This window comes from Rhinopithecus bieti, unplaced genomic scaffold, assembly GCF_001698545.2.
Source record: "Rhinopithecus bieti isolate Rb0 unplaced genomic scaffold, ASM169854v2 scaffold_41853, whole genome shotgun sequence".
NCBI lineage: Eukaryota > Metazoa > Chordata > Mammalia > Primates > Cercopithecidae > Rhinopithecus > Rhinopithecus bieti.
Window position 1 is genome coordinate 735,883 of NW_016817744.1, and position 15,398 is coordinate 751,280.

The window sequence follows — 15,398 nt, forward strand, 5'->3', positions numbered from 1 at the left end:
CGCAGAACTCCTCCTTTCTATGGGCTGTGTGTGTGTGTGTGTGTATGTATATGTGAGCATCATGTGGCAATTTCAGTTGTTGCAGTAGCTATGTATTGAGTTATAAGCGGGAGAAGATACAAATTAAACAATTTCTAACATCAAATGAGTTACCTCCAGGAGTTTAGCATCTTACAGACTGTGCTTGAGGCTCCTGCCACATGTCTAGCTTTTTAAAAAATTAATTTATTTATTCCTTTACACATAGCTGAAAGTAATGTTGCAGTACAGAAGTTATTTACAACTGTGCAGTAATGTGTTGCAAACTAAATTATCTAGAAGGCAGCAAAAATACATTGTGAATGTATATAAAACTGTACAGCATTTATAGATACACTTTTTAAATGATTATTGGCTCTGTAGTGTTTCAAGTTATGTTCTCAGAAAGATAAACAAAATGCTCAAGATTAAAGGAAAAAAGATACAAACCATGTGGATTTTACTCCATTAAAAACACTATGGGGGTCCTGGTTCTGTGTCCCTTTGCCTGGGCAGGTGGCATGGCCAACGCCCTGCTCCGGACCAGGTCGTAAGCCCAGTCAGAGGCCATTGCAGCTCTGTGGAAACAGGACCATGGCTGGAATGGCACTCCTGCCCCTCCGACCTGGAGGTCACCGTTTGTGAGAGATGGACACCTTAATTTTATTTTCTTTAGTTGATCAGAATGGAGCAAAAATATTTTAAAAATCCACTCCGTTCTCCACCTCCTGAAATACCTCTGCAGTTGGCTGGAGAAAAGGGCCCGAAGGTCACCGTTTTCAGACAGAAGCTGCCATGTGTGCGCCCGGCACAAGGGAGCTTTGCCCCCGCCGCGGCAACTGGAGGACAAGAGACGTGTTTCACCTTCCCGACGTCCGGACCAGTCTGGAAGGGATGGAGACGTTTTGGCCTAGTGCAGTGTCTCTTGGGGTCTCTCCTCACCTGGGTGGACATGGCGCTCCCTCCTCGGCCCCTGGGGCTCAGCAGCAGCCATGCAGCCCTAGCCTGCGTCCTGTGGTCCTCCCACGGTGTCACACCGGCAACAAAATAAAGTCGTCCTTGACGTCGACCATAGGCACATAGAAGGAGGGCACCTCGTTCATGCACAGGGACTAGTGCCCAGCAGGGTCCAGCTTCTGCGCTTTCAGCTGCCACTCCATCCTCTGCACGGCGTTCAGGGCCGCAGCCTCGTGCTGCTGCTGCAGGAGGAGGCAGGTCTTCACGCGGTTGTACTTGTCGTCCAAGTTCTGGAGCCAGAAGATGAACTGGTGGGCGTTAAGCCGGTCGCACACTGACTTGTTCTCATCACCCTGGCTCTCTAGGGGTATGTTTTAAACCTCAGAGTCCAGCAGCATCGTGCCGGCGCTGAATAGCACTGCCTGGTTGGCGACTGTCCTGGCTGCCGGGCAATGAACCTGCAGAATCTCCTGCTCACAGGACACATCAGCTTCTCTCGATCGATGCTGTGCTGCAGACACAGCTTTCCTCGGACCGCCTTCTGCTGCCTGAACAGATCCTTCAGGGACTCCGCCAGCGAGGGAGGGGGTGCGATCACCGGGATGTGGAGCTTGCTGAGTGACTTGCTGTCCAGGAGATAGGATTCCGTGTAGGTGACGTATTCGGCGTGCCACTGGGGCGCCTGCGGTGAGATGCAGCGCAGAATCTTAAGCTTCTCCTGGATCTTCTTCCTGGTCTGCAGGAATTCGAAGTAGGGGTTGCCCCGGTCGCTGTGGTAGGGCTCGATGGCGTCCAGCTTGATGGCGTCCACGATAGTGGCTAGCGTCTGCTGGATCACCTCCGGCGTCTGCTCCGTGGACTTCTTCAGTTGCTGGGTGGAGCGCTGGAAGCAGCGTTTGCTGGATGCTGGGCCTGGGCGAAGTCCTCCTCGGAGCCGCGGGCCTGGGGCACACTCCTTGGAGTGAGGTGTGTTCTACTTGCTCTGATTCACGAGCATCTGCCGGTTCCTGGTCATGTGCTGAGGGTTCTCCCCCACTCTGGGGACCTTTGGGGCTTCGGCCGTGGGTTTTGGTTCTGGTTCTGTGGCTTCTCGGTGGATGGTGCAGGGAGGGCCTTCGGCTGGGGCGGCAGGACTGGAAGCCTCAGTGTTGTCCTGGGGGCCAGCAGTGTCCGCAGCCTGGGCTTGTGCCACAGTGTCCATGGGGGTCGGGGAGCGTTAGGGGCACAAAGGGATGCGGCGGGGTTGGGGCCTTCAGTCTTGGCCCCCTGGTCTCCGCTCCCCAGTGGGCACTGTTCAGGGGGAACGGGTGTGGGCTCCATGCTGGAGTCCAGATCCCCAGAGGCCCTCTCTTCTGGCACTGCCTCTGCCTCTGTAGCTTCTAGAGCCACGTCCAGCTTTGGCTCCTCTGTGGGGACCTGGGTGGAGGCCTGGTCGGGAGGCAGTGCTGGCTGCTCCTCAGCCACAAACGCAGAAAGATCCCTACCGTTTACGACCACAGGGGACCGTGGAGAGATCTTTTCTGAAGGAGCAAGACTTTCTTATACAGGTTCTGTTTCAACATCTGGGACATCTTTAGTCTGCAAGGGAAGCTCTGGCAGTGAGAAGGACCCCAGGTCCAGGTCGTCTTTGGGATTGGCGAAGGCGTCTGCCCAGGGCACCAGATCCACCTGGCCGAGGGTAGACAGGCTGTGGTTGTTGTCCAGAAAGCTCTTTTCCAGGGGTTCCAGAGCCTCCACCTGAGCCACAGCCTCAGGGGCCATGTCCAGCGGAGCTTCCGGAAGTGACTTGCAGTTGCTGAAGAAGGACTCCAGCCCGGAGGAAGGGGCGTAAGGAGCCGCCTCTGAGGTAGAGATGGAGGCAGGGATGGCTTCTGTCCAGTCTTTGACGTCCTCCAGTCCTGGCTCAGCGATGGGCAGAATGTTCCAGGAGAGAGGCGGAAGTGGGGCGGGTATGGCACCTCTGAGGTGCTGAAGGGCCCTGGGGCAGCAGAGTGGAGGGAGTCCGCAGAGCAGAAATATTTCGGGGACTCGGGGAATCTTTGTGGAGACTTCAGCAGGAGGTCTGAGCCCACAGGCCAGCTGACAGGGTTTTCAGAGGCGCTCCCGATCAGACTAGAAGCAAGGGCCTGCTCAGCGGGGTGGGTCCACTCGACAGGCTCCTCTGTAATGATGGTGCTGACCCTCTTCCAGCGGCTCCAGGTAACTGGGCTCTGGGGGTATGATGGGGGCCATAGCCTGCTGGTCCTCTGTGGCATCCAGGTGCGGGGAAATGGCCCCTTCAAGGGAAGGAACCAGCAGCTTATCTCTGGGGGAAGGGGAAGGTTTTGCTTATAAACTTGAGAAGACGCCCTCTGTAGACAGGGTGACAGTGACAATGGCAGAGCGTCGACTTTGGGCGATGGGGGGTCATAGTCTGTGGAATATTATCCTGAGGACAAGCAAGCAAATTTCTCCGTGGGAACCGGGGGCAGGGGCACCCTATCTTTCATCTAGTGCGGCAGGGGAGAGTCGTAGCTGGAGGTGGCAGGAACACTATGCTTCCTGAAGAGCTTGTCTTCCACACTGAATTCATCCTAGGGAGTCCTCCTAATATCGACAGAAACCGACCAGTAAATGTTTGTGGAGACAGGCTTGGCAGGAGCCTGGCTGGCGTCTTCCGAAAGTCCACTTGATGCCATGGAGAACCTGTCAAAAAAGGAGGGGGACAGGCGCTGGAAGGGGCAGTGGGCACAGATGTGGAGTGCTGGGAGTAGTCGCAGTCGAACACAAGGTCCTTGTAGTCATCCGTGCTGCAGGAGGGGCTCCTGGGCGTGTGCATCACCTCCTTGTAGCTGGGGCAGGACAGCACCGATGTAGGGGTGGGGCTGCCAGTAGGTCGCTCTGGTCAGGCCTGGAAGATGCAGGCAGGACCTCTTTCATGTGAGGCCCTGCGAGCCAATCTTTGGAGTCTGCACCTGATCCGGGGTATAGCTTATTTTTGGCAGCAGGTAGAATAGGAGTCGACTCCTTGAGATTTTTGTCTTTAAACGGAGGGTCCAGCCTAGGCGGTTTCTTGGCAGGAATGTCCAGACCCTTCTTCCACCCGTTGTCCACCGGCTTCCCCGTCGCCTTGAGGTTGGTGGCTCCAGACCGGTGCCTCAGCTTCTCCATCTGCTTCATCCTCTCCTTGTGTGCCTTGTGGCACTCCTCAATCTCCAGGTCCTTCTGGGAGAACATCCTCTCCAAGCTGGTCATCATCAGGTCGACCTCCCCCAGGAGTTTCTCCCTGGGCCTGGCATCTTTCTTGCCTGGGTCTTTGAACTGCGATACTTTATCATGCCCCGTTGCTCATCTTCATAGAGTCGCCGTTTTCTTTCTCTGCACTGTCCTTGAATTTCTCCTTCAGTTTGGCCTCCCTGAGACTTGGGTCCTTCTCTCTGGACTTGTCTTTGAGCAGGCAGGGAGGGCTGTCCTTGTCCCTGGCAGTGGGCTCCTCGGTCCCTGTGGTGCCGCAGAAACCAGTCTGCATGCCTGTTCTGGTGCCTCTTCTTCTCCTCTGTCAGTTTCTCCCTGTGTTTCTGTCTTATTCTTCTCTTTTAGGATGTTGATGGTACTAGATCCATAAGGCTTTAGTTCCTTTTCCATTTTCTTGGAAGGTTCTCTCTCCTAATCACTTTTATCTTTCTTTTCGGTAGAAAATAACTCAATGGTTTTATCTAGCCCATCTTCTATGTCAGCTTTCACGTAAGAAACTCCATAAGCAACCACCTCAGAAAGTCCTTTTCATACTGGCCGGAGTCCTTCCAAGCCCTCCTTGTAATATCTGCCCTTCTCTTTCTTCTCAGCCTTTTCTTTCTTGGCTCTCTCTCTCAGTAGTGGCTCTTCTTGTATGAGGATGAGGATGAGTAGTGTCTGTGCCTCTCCTTCTCTTTCAGGTTCTCCGGGAGGCAGGTGCTCTCCCTGGCCTCCTCCTATGCAGGTGGCTGCTTGAGGGAGACCTCCAGGAAGGCAGTCAGCCCTGGCTCCTGCTCTCAGTGCATGAGGAGGTCAGAGGAGACCTCACTGATTTTATCATTGGAGTCTTCTCTGTACTCATGGAGAGCTGCTTCTTCTAACTTTTCAGTCAGGCTTTTTTCCATGTCTGCACTTCTCAAGGACGTCCTCTCCTTGGAATGTTCTTTATCTGACTTCTCTTTGTGTTTGCTTTTAGCCCTGTCTTCAACAGAGTGTTTCTTTTCAGCCTTCTCCGGGAGCTTCTGTTTATTTTTCTTATCTTGGGTGAAGTCCACTGAAGCTCTTTCCTTCCTGCCCTTATACTTTTCTGGTACTCTTTGTCCTTCTTCTCCTTGTGCTTTTCAAGGACTTTCTCTTTTTTATCTCTCACCCCATCGGCAGCCCCTCTCTCCTTTCTCTTGGCTTTGGGGTCCTTGTCCTTTTGCCTCTCAGGGTGCTGCTCCTCAGAAGAGGACTTCCTGTGTCTGTCAGAGGCCTGGGCCTCCTGCTCTTCTTCCTTCTCCTGGAGGCCATCCACCCTCCGCAAGTCGCTGACCTCTCCGACCTTGAACCCACTCCCTGTGTAGTCGTCTTTGTCATCCTCACTCTCTTCTGTGAATACGTCTGCAATGTACCAGCCTTTCTCCTTGCCTTTCTTGTCATTTTTGTTTTGTTTCATTTTTTCAGAGAAGTCTTCTGAGATAATCTCAGGGAAAGTCTTCTCCTTTTTCTCTTTCCCTTGGTCAAGAAACGCTTTCCTTTGTCTTTGCCATGTGTGTCTTTATGTTTTTTCCTTGGCATCTTGGTATTTTTTTCTCTTTAAAACATTTATCAAATTCTTTGTCCTTCTGACATTTTTCAAGGATAGATTTCTTACTTTTGTCCTTGTTACTGGACTTTTATTTGCATTTTTCTGGTTTTGTTTTCTCCTTCCTTTCCTTATCAAGGCTGTCCTTCTTCCCTCGTGCTGGGTGGTGTGGTTCCCACGGCTCCAGGCCCTTCCCAAAGTCGCAGTCAGACTTTTTCTTGAAGACCATGTGGCAACCACACTCCTTCAGCTCTTCCAGGTGTGCAGTGTGCCTCCTCTGACTTGGCCCTGCTATCCCTGCGCTCCTTGGAGCTCTGGAGAGTGTCCTTTCTGTCCCGCCCGGCCTCTGCAGACTTTCTCTCCTCTTCTTGTGGTTTTCCGAAACGTAACTGGGGACACTTGACGCTTTTCAGTCTGGTCTTTTCTCAAAGAGTTTTTATCCAAATAGTCCCTGTCCTTTCGGAAGATGGGCTCTCTGTAGTCTTGTTTTTTCCAGGCCCTGCTGTCCTGCTTACTTTCCTGGCTGTCCTCTTTCACTGTTTCCAAGATCAGCCTGGCCACAGAGTCATTCTTCAATCCCTGTAGTCTGTCACTGCAGAGTTCTAGCTGTCCCCCACTTTGAAATCAAAGAATGAATCGGGTAAGTCAAAAAACCCCCGATTTTGCTGATCGTCAGAAAGGCTAAATTTGGTGTCTTCATTCTCCAGAAACTGATTTTTATTAAAATATTCATCAAAAGCAGAATCTTCCCTATAAACTTTTCTTTAGTTTTCTTTATCTTCTTTAAGAGTCTCCTTCTCTTTTGAAATGTTGTCCTTTTTTTTTTTTTTTTTCATACAGAGTCTCACTCTGTCACCCAGGCTGGAGTGCAGTGGCACAATCTCAGTTCACTGCAAGCTCTGCCTACAGGGTTCACGCCATTCTCCTGCCTCAGCCTCCCAAGTAGCTGGGACTACAGGCGCTCGCTACCACGCACGCCTAATTTTTGTTTTGTATTTTTAAGTAGAGACGAGGTTTCACCATGTTAGCCAGGATGGTCTCTATATCCTGACTTCATGATCCACCCGCCTAGGCCTCCCAAAGTGCTGGGATTACAGGCGTGAGTCACCATGCCCGGCCTGTGCTCTTTTAAATCATTCTTTTTCTCTAATTTTTAGGGCTGGTGTTTTGACTTCTTCTTTCTCTACTCTTTATACAGTCTCAGTTTTTGTTCTTTTGAAGACTTTTCATTCAGAGATTTCTCCTTTTCTGTTTTATTCCAACAGTCTTTCTCTTCTCGGAAAGATCTGCCGATGTCTTTGTTCATGTCTTTGATTCTCTTCAGTGATTTTTCATCTTTGGAGACCTTATGATCTCATCTTTACAGAGCCATTCTTTCTCTTCTGATTTCATTTTGCTAAGTTTCTCTTCTTTTTTAAAGTGGTCTCGATCTTGCTTTAACACTTTTATTTTCAGTAGAAATATCATTCTCTAAAAGTATAGCCTTATCTGACTTTTGCTTGTAGTCCTTTTATTCATATGTAAAACTTTTCAATTTCAGCTCTTGGCTGATAGAACACTGTCCCTTCTCCTTGTTTTTGTGTTTTTGTTTTGTTTCATGTTTTTTGACAACTTTCCCCTTCTTGTCCATCTTGAGGATGGCGCCTCTGTGCTGGAGAGGAAGGGGCTTCTCTTCTCCGACAGGGAGCCCTGCAGCCTGCCCAGCTTCCTGTGCTCCTGCTTCTTCCTCACTGGCTTCAGCAATTCCACACTGGAGCCCTCAGAGGAGTAATCAGACTCACTTGTCAGTCTCTTCCATGTGGAGTCTCATAAAGAATTGACCTCTGACCAAGCCAGGAGAGAAATGGTTTTCCAGTTGTCTGTCTGCCAGTGCTTGGTGTGCTGGTCTGTGTGGTTGGGGTTCTGCTTCTGGGTGGCAGGGTCCCCTTGAGATGAGGTGAAGGAAGCGGACAGGGAGATGAACAGGGAGGGGTCCTTCAGCACCAGCGGGGACCCCTTGAGGCAGCTGGAGCTCCCCAAGGAGTCCCTGTCATCCTCCCCACTCTCTGAGGACTCACTCTCCAACTCTGAGGAACAGAACTTGTCGATCCGTTTTCCAAAGTGAACCTCTCTGCCTTTTGTTTCTTTCTTTCACTTCTTTTTCATTTTGTTTTATTTTTCCTTCTGCTGCTTGGCATTAGAAGCCTCTTGTGTCTTACTACCAGGCAATATCATATGTGCTGAGAGTCTCAGCTTCTCTCCTGTCCCCATGGTGACACTCACATCCTCCTTATCTGATGTGTCTGACAGGATATGATGGGATGCTTTCTTTCGTGCAATAGTGTTATTTTCAGTGTAACTTTTAACCTCATTTTGGGTATAGAGATAAAACTATTGGATTTTGTTTCATTTCTTTTCTGTAATACTTTTTCAACAGGTGTACCTTTCTCTTCTATTTCAGAGACTATTCTTTTTCTTTCTCTTCTATTTCAGAGACTGTCTATTTCTTTCTCTTCTATTCAGAGCACCTTTCTCTTCTATTTCAGTGACTCATAGATATATGGTAAAAAATAAAAAATAATGTCTTAGATGGCTTCTTCTACTCTTTCAACAATCTTCTTTCTAATTATGGCTCCTTACCACTTCTCTGCTTTCATGAGTATCTAACTTGTGTTCAATAACCACAAAGTATCAATATCAGCTAATACCTATTCTACATCTTGCAAATAAATAGTGGGATTTTATATACTACTTTAGGCCAGTGTGAAAAGAATCTTACATGTTTCACTTATATTACTAAGTTCTAATCACTTTTGAACTTACCAGTTTCCCTAAAGAGAATACAAGCTTCCAGATAGCACCACCAACAAAAAGTCAATTTTATATGTCTACCTTCTTGTAATAGAGTGAATTATTGTTTCCAATTCATCAGTTCCATGTAGTAGTTATTTATATACTCATTTTCATACCATTGTCATGACTTCCTTTACCTCCATTGACTTGGTGCTTGGCCATAATCACTTGTTTTGATGAACATAATGCTAATGGACAAGATATGAGTGAACACTTGAAATGAGCATGTATGATTGACTTTGTGCTCTTCTCTTCCATCTTTTTCCATTGGCAGGGTCACCTTGCACTTCCCCTGATCCAAGGATAATGAGTAACACTTAGAGCAGACCTAGAACAACATCAGAGATTGGGGCCAAACACAGCTGAGCCTAGCCTAGATGGCTAAACCTGAGATGATGTGAAGACATCTATGATACAGATATAAATGCTTATTTTTGTATACCACTGAGATTTTCTGGTGGTTTATTTTGTAGCATTATGTTTAACTCTCTATATTTATTACAGTGTTTACAATGTAGTAGGTATCTCAACATTTGTTTAAAATGAACAGAATGACCATTATTTAAATCAACCCATTAAACAGACAGACACATTTGGGTAGATGATACTGCACTCAATAATCTTAAACAAGATGGGAGCTTTTAAGAAAACCCATATGGATAGATCAGAGTATGTCCCCATCACATGGCCAAATACTGACTAAAGTTGTTAAATGAAGAAGATGATGTATCACCTAGTACTCTGGATAAAAAATCTAGTTGGAGTGATATAACTGAGATGGTGAAACAAATGGTAGCGTTAAGTGTGAATGTGCTTCAGTTTATTAGATGTTCAGCAGAGCTCCAGAGTAGATGGAGATCACTGCAGACCAGAAAAGGAGTTTTAGAAGAGGGGAACCTAGAGCAGCACTTCTAAAAACTTGTAGGATTTAGGGAGGAGGGGGAAGAAAGGGTCATTCTAGACAGAGAGAGGAACACATAGAAAACTGTGCAGGCAGTTGAGAATGGCCTATGTTGGTGAGAAAGAGTGTATATTGGACAGCGGGTCAAAATCAAAATGAGAGAAAGTAGCATAATTTGAGTAGGATCAAATACTGGGTGACAGTGAATGCAAACTAAGAGTCCAAAAATGTTCCATATGGGATTAGAAAAACACTGACAATTCTTGGGCCAGAAAATAATATAGTAAAAGAAAAATTTCTCTGGCAGAAGTATTTAGAGTTCTTTGAAGAAGGAGAAAATAAAGGTAATAGAATCACAGTGCTAGGTAGTGTACTTATGCAAACCTTAGCCTCATAACCTGAGATTTCTTTTTATACCACAGGCAAAAACAGTGTTCTCCAAAGTTATCATTTTCTCTATTATGTAAATTTGGAAGTGCATTTAAAAAGTTAAGCAGCGGGTTGTTGAGTGGTTAGGAAAGAGCAATACTTTGGTACATCTGGACTTTGAGCCGGATTCTTTTCTCTGAACTATGTTCATTATCTGAGACACTGATTATAAAGACCACATTACCCAATGTATGTGCAAAAGAAAAAGTTAATTAAAGCTACTCTTGAGGAGTTAGAAGAAAAGGATTTTATTACCATGAGGCAGAATTCTTCCTCAGATGAGCTTCTGGAAATCACAACCCAAGTCTTAAACCTTACAATGTTACTCAAGCTCGGTAACATAGAAGTGATATCATTGTTGCTAGCAAATGAGAGGTCTTCAAATTGCTGAAAGAGACACAGTACAAGAGTTGAATCAATTATCTCATATTTAGGGGGTGTGTGTGTGTGTGTGTGTGTCTGTGTCTGTGTCTTCATAAATACTACGTAAACATGTTAGAATTTGATTTTGGGGCATTTTCCAACCTGTTACCTATCTCTATATATTCATTATATACCTGGTAAGATGCCTCTGTGACTTTTAATTTCAAATGTAGTTTTATAACATTATGGACTTTTAGAGCCGAACAAGATTTTATAGAAATCACATCCCATCTTGTCACTGTCAGAAGTGGAATCAGTTGTCTTAGTGGTGACTGCAGTGGTGGAGGTAGGCTGGAGAGCTTTTATTTTAGTGTTTCTTATTAATGATACCACTGTTCATCAATCACTTAAAGGCTTAAAGTCTTACAATCATCCCTGACTTCTCCCTTCTCTCATTCTCACCTGGTATTGATTCTGATACTGAAATGCCCTTTATTTCTGACTCCTCCTTTAAACTCCATTTGAAACACTCTACTTTAAACCTCCATTATCTCTAACATAGAAAATTTCAATAACTTCAAAATTTATTTCTGTGTCTTTTTTTTTATTGTTTTTGTCCTTCTTACACATTGTTCTTTCTGAAAGAAAGGATTGATTATACAATTCCTGATTTAAAAATAATAATAATAGATTCTATATCTCATTACATGCCAAATAAAATTCAAGGTCTTTATGTTACACAACAGCACATTATGATATGATCCCAAAACACAGCTTCAATCTTATGCCTAATATATATGGCCAACTATGAGCCAGATACTGCTTATTACTGGACAAATGTGTCTCATGTTTTCCAACCCATATAAGAACTTACTGCATCAGAACCAATATTTATGATGCTAACTCTCAACAACAAAAACAATCTGATTTATATTTAAATTATTCTGAGAAAAAATTATATATATTTTTTGTGTCTATATACATACACACACGCGTGTATTTGTAATCTGATTTGGAAAGATTGTCATCATAAATGGCTATAATTTATAACATTTTGAATTTTAATTTGTATGGAATGCCTCAGATTTTTTAAAAAGTTAATTAGCTATTATACCATCCTGAATATTACTCTTTTCTTCTTTTTTGCTTTAATGCATTAATTGGCTTTTTATACTGATTTCGATAGGGAATCACAACGTTTTCTCAAATTACAATCAATATTCTCGTGTCTGTATTATATCACAGGTGTTTTTCCTTTAAGAACCAAATGTATTTTCATAAACTACTTTCCATTTATCGAATAATCTCATAGAGTTTTCCACCTTTTACTTGTCAGCTCTTGCTCACATATGGCAAGTAGTCCATTGTCATGGTTAAGAGTTTGGGCTCTGCAGGTAGATTACCTCCACTGTAAACATGTCTCTCTCGCTTAGTAGTTTCATGACCATAAGAAAACTATATAACCTTTGGGTGCCTCAGTTTTCTCATGTAAAAATAAGGATAATAATATTCCATACGTTGTTTATGAAGATTAAGACTATACATATACGAGCCTCTGAAGAGCATCTGACTCATAGCTATCACTCAATAAGTATTAGCTATTATTATCCACAATTAACTGCCCTAAAACCTAAAGCTTAAACGTCCCCTTGAGCTATTTTATTCTCAAGTTATATTTGAACTTCCAACAATGACACAGAAACTTTCTAAAAACATTTTGTGTTATGTTTTAATGAATGGACTGAAATTTACCAGAAAAAAAATAATATCCTACTATATTACTAATAGTAGATAAAGAAGGTAGGTGTTGTAAGAATAAAATGATTACTTTGAATACTTGAAAGTGAAAGTTAATGCCTCTAGAAAGAAACCAGCTTCTTTTTATTTTCTCAACTTTTATTTTAAATACAGGGGTACATGTGCAGGTTTGTTACATGAGTAAATTGCATTTCGCTGGGGTTTGTTGTATAAATGATTTTATCACCCACATAGTGAGCATAGTATCTAGTAGGTGTTGTTTTCGACCTTCATCCTCCTCCCACCCTTCCCCCTCAAGTAAGCCCTGGTGTCTATTGTTCCCCTATTTGTGTTCATGTGTGCTCAATATTTAGCTACCCCTTGTAAGTGAGAACATGAGGTATTTGGTTTTTTGTACCCACATTAACTCTCTTAGAATAATGGCTTCCAGCTGCATCCCTGTTGCTGCAAAAGACATAATTTCAGCTTTTTATGGCTGTGTATTGTTCCATGACAGAAGCAACCTTCTTGATATTAGGGTCTGCTCAAGAATTTTGACCTTATAATTATCATGGTTCTACCACCTAACAGGGATTTTGAATGATTTCAAGAGAAAATAAGAGGCATGGACAAATTAGATGCATTGATACTGTCTTTATATCTGTCAGCTTTGTACTTGATACTGGAGATTAGCCCTCTGTAGTGTAGACATATCCTTCCCAGGCTGTTCTAGGAGACAGAAAAAAGAAGGTGCCTTTACATAGCTGATTTCAGTGTTTCTTAAAAGTTACCGTGCATCAGAATCACTGGGGTGAGAGTGGGGGGGGGGGGGGTGCTTATTAAAATAGTGATAGCGGAAGGATTCAAGATGGCCGAATAGGAACCGCTCTGGTCTGCAGCTCCCAGTGAGATCAACACAGAAGGCAGGTGATGTCTGCATTTCCAACTGAGGTACCCGGTTCATCTCATTGGGACTGGTTGGACAGTGGGAGGGCGAGCGGAAGCAGGGTAGGGTCACCTCAGCTGGGAAGTGCAAAAGGTTGGGGAATTTTCTCCCCTAGCCAAGGAAAGGGGAGCGGTGAGTGTCTGAGCCTGAGGAACTCCAGCACAGATACTGCCCTTATCCCACAGTCTTCCCAAACCGCAAACCAGGAGATCCCCTCTGGTGCCTACCCCACCAGGGTCCTGGGTTTCAAACACAAAACTGGGCGGCCAATTGCGCAGACACCAAACTAGCTGCAGGAGCTCTTTTTTTTTCCCATACCCCAGTGGTGCCTGGAACACCAGTGAGACAGAACCTTTCACTCCCTTGGAAAGGGGTGCGGAAGCCAGGAGCCAGGGAGCCAAGAGTCTAGCATGGCAGGTCCCTCCCACGCAGAGTTCAGGAAACTAAGATTCACTGGCTTGAAATTCTTGCTGCCAGCAAGGTAACAATCTGAGATCCACCTGGGACATCCGAGCTTGGTTGGGGGAGGGGCGTCTGCCATTTCTGAGAATTGAGTAGGTGGTTTATAGTCACATTGTAAACAAAACCAGTGGGAAGTTCGAACTGGGTGGAACCCACTGCAGCTCAGCAAGGTTGCTGTGGCCAGACTGCCAGATTTCTCCTCTCTGGACAGGGTATCTCTGTAAAAAAAGGCAGCAGCCCCAGTCAGGGGCTTATAGCAGACTTAAAACGTCCCTGCCTGACCGCTCTGAAGAGAGCAACAGACCTCTCAGCACAGCCTTCGAGCTCTTCTGAGGGTCAGACTCCCTCCTCAAGTGGGTCCCTGACCCCCGTGTGTACTGACTGGGAGACACCTCCCAGTAGAGGTCGGCAGACACCTCATACAGGAGAGCTTTGGCTAGCACCTGGCAGATGCCCTTCTGAGACGAAGCTTCCAGAGGAAAGAACAGGCAGCAATCTTTGCTGCTCTGCAGCCTCCGCTGGTGATACCCAAGTGAATAGGGTCGGGAGTGGACCTCCAGCAAACTCCAGCAGACCTGCAGCAGAGGTGCCTCACTGTTAGAAGGAAAAGAAACAAACAGAAAGGATTAGCACATCCACCCAAAGACCCCATCGAAGGTCACCAACATCAAAAACTAAAGGTAGAGAAATCCACAAAGATGAGGAAAAAACAGTGCAAAAAGGCTGAAAATTCCAAAAACCAGAATGCCTCTTCTCCTCAAAGGATCACAACTCCTCGTCAGCAAGGGAACAAAACTGGATGGGGAATGAATTTGACGAACTGACAGAAGTAGACTTCAGAAGGTGGGTAATAACAAACTCCTCCGAGCTACAGGAGCGTGTTCTGACCCAATGCAAGGGAGCTAAGAACATTGAAAAAAGGTTAGTTGAATTGTTAACTAGAATAACCCATGTAGAGAAGAACATAAATGTCCTGAATGAGCAGAAAAACACAGCAGGAGAACTTTGTGAAGAATACATAAGTATCAATAGCCAAATTGATCAAACAGAAGAAAGGATATCAGTGATTGAAGATCAACTTAATGAAATAAAGAGAGAAGACAAGATTAGAGAAAAGATAAAAAGAAATGAACAAAACCTCCAAGAAATATGGGACTATGTGAAAAGACCAAATCTATGTTTGATTGGTGTACCTAAAATTGACAGGAAGAATGGAACCAAGTTGGAAAACAATCTTCAGGATATTATCCAGGAGAACTTCCCCAACCTAGCAAGGCAGACCAACATTCAAATTCAGGAAATACAGAGAACAGCACAAAGATACTCCTTGAGAAGAGCAACCCTAAGACACATAATCATCAGATTCACCAAGGTTGAAATGAAGGAAAAAATGTTAAGGGCAGCAAGAGAGAAAGGTTGAGTTACCCACAAAGGGAAGCTCATCAGACTGACAGTGGATCTCTTGGCAGAAACCCTGCAAGCCAGAAGAGAATGGGGGCCAATATTCAACATTCTCAAAGAAAAGAATTTTCAATCCAGAATTTCATATTCAGCCAAACTAAGCTTCACAAGCAAAGGAGAAATAAAATCCTTTACAGACAAGCAAATGATGAGGGATTTTTGTCACCACCAGACCTGCCTTACGAGAGGTCCTGAAGGAAGCACTAAACATGAAAAGGAACAACGGGTACCAGTCTCTGCAAAAACATTCCAAATTTTAAAGAACATTGACACTATGAAGAAACTGCATTAACTAATGGGCAAAAAAACCCAGCTAGCATCATAATGATAGGATCAAATTCACACATAACAATAGTAAACTTAAATGTAAATGGGCTAAATGCCTCAATTAAAAGACACAGACTGGCAAATTGGATAGAGTCAAGACCCATCAGTGTGCTGTATTCAAGAGAGCCATCTCACATGCAGAGACACACATAGGCTCAAAATAAAGTGATGAAGGAAGATCTACC

General features: G+C 45.1%; 1 pseudogene; it reads right to left on the reverse strand.

The window, feature by feature from the left end:
• Positions 1-1,049: 1,049 nt before the first annotated feature.
• Positions 1,050-15,398, reverse strand: part of LOC108517978 (ankyrin repeat domain-containing protein 11-like) — a 66,112-nt pseudogene continuing 51,763 nt past the window's right edge.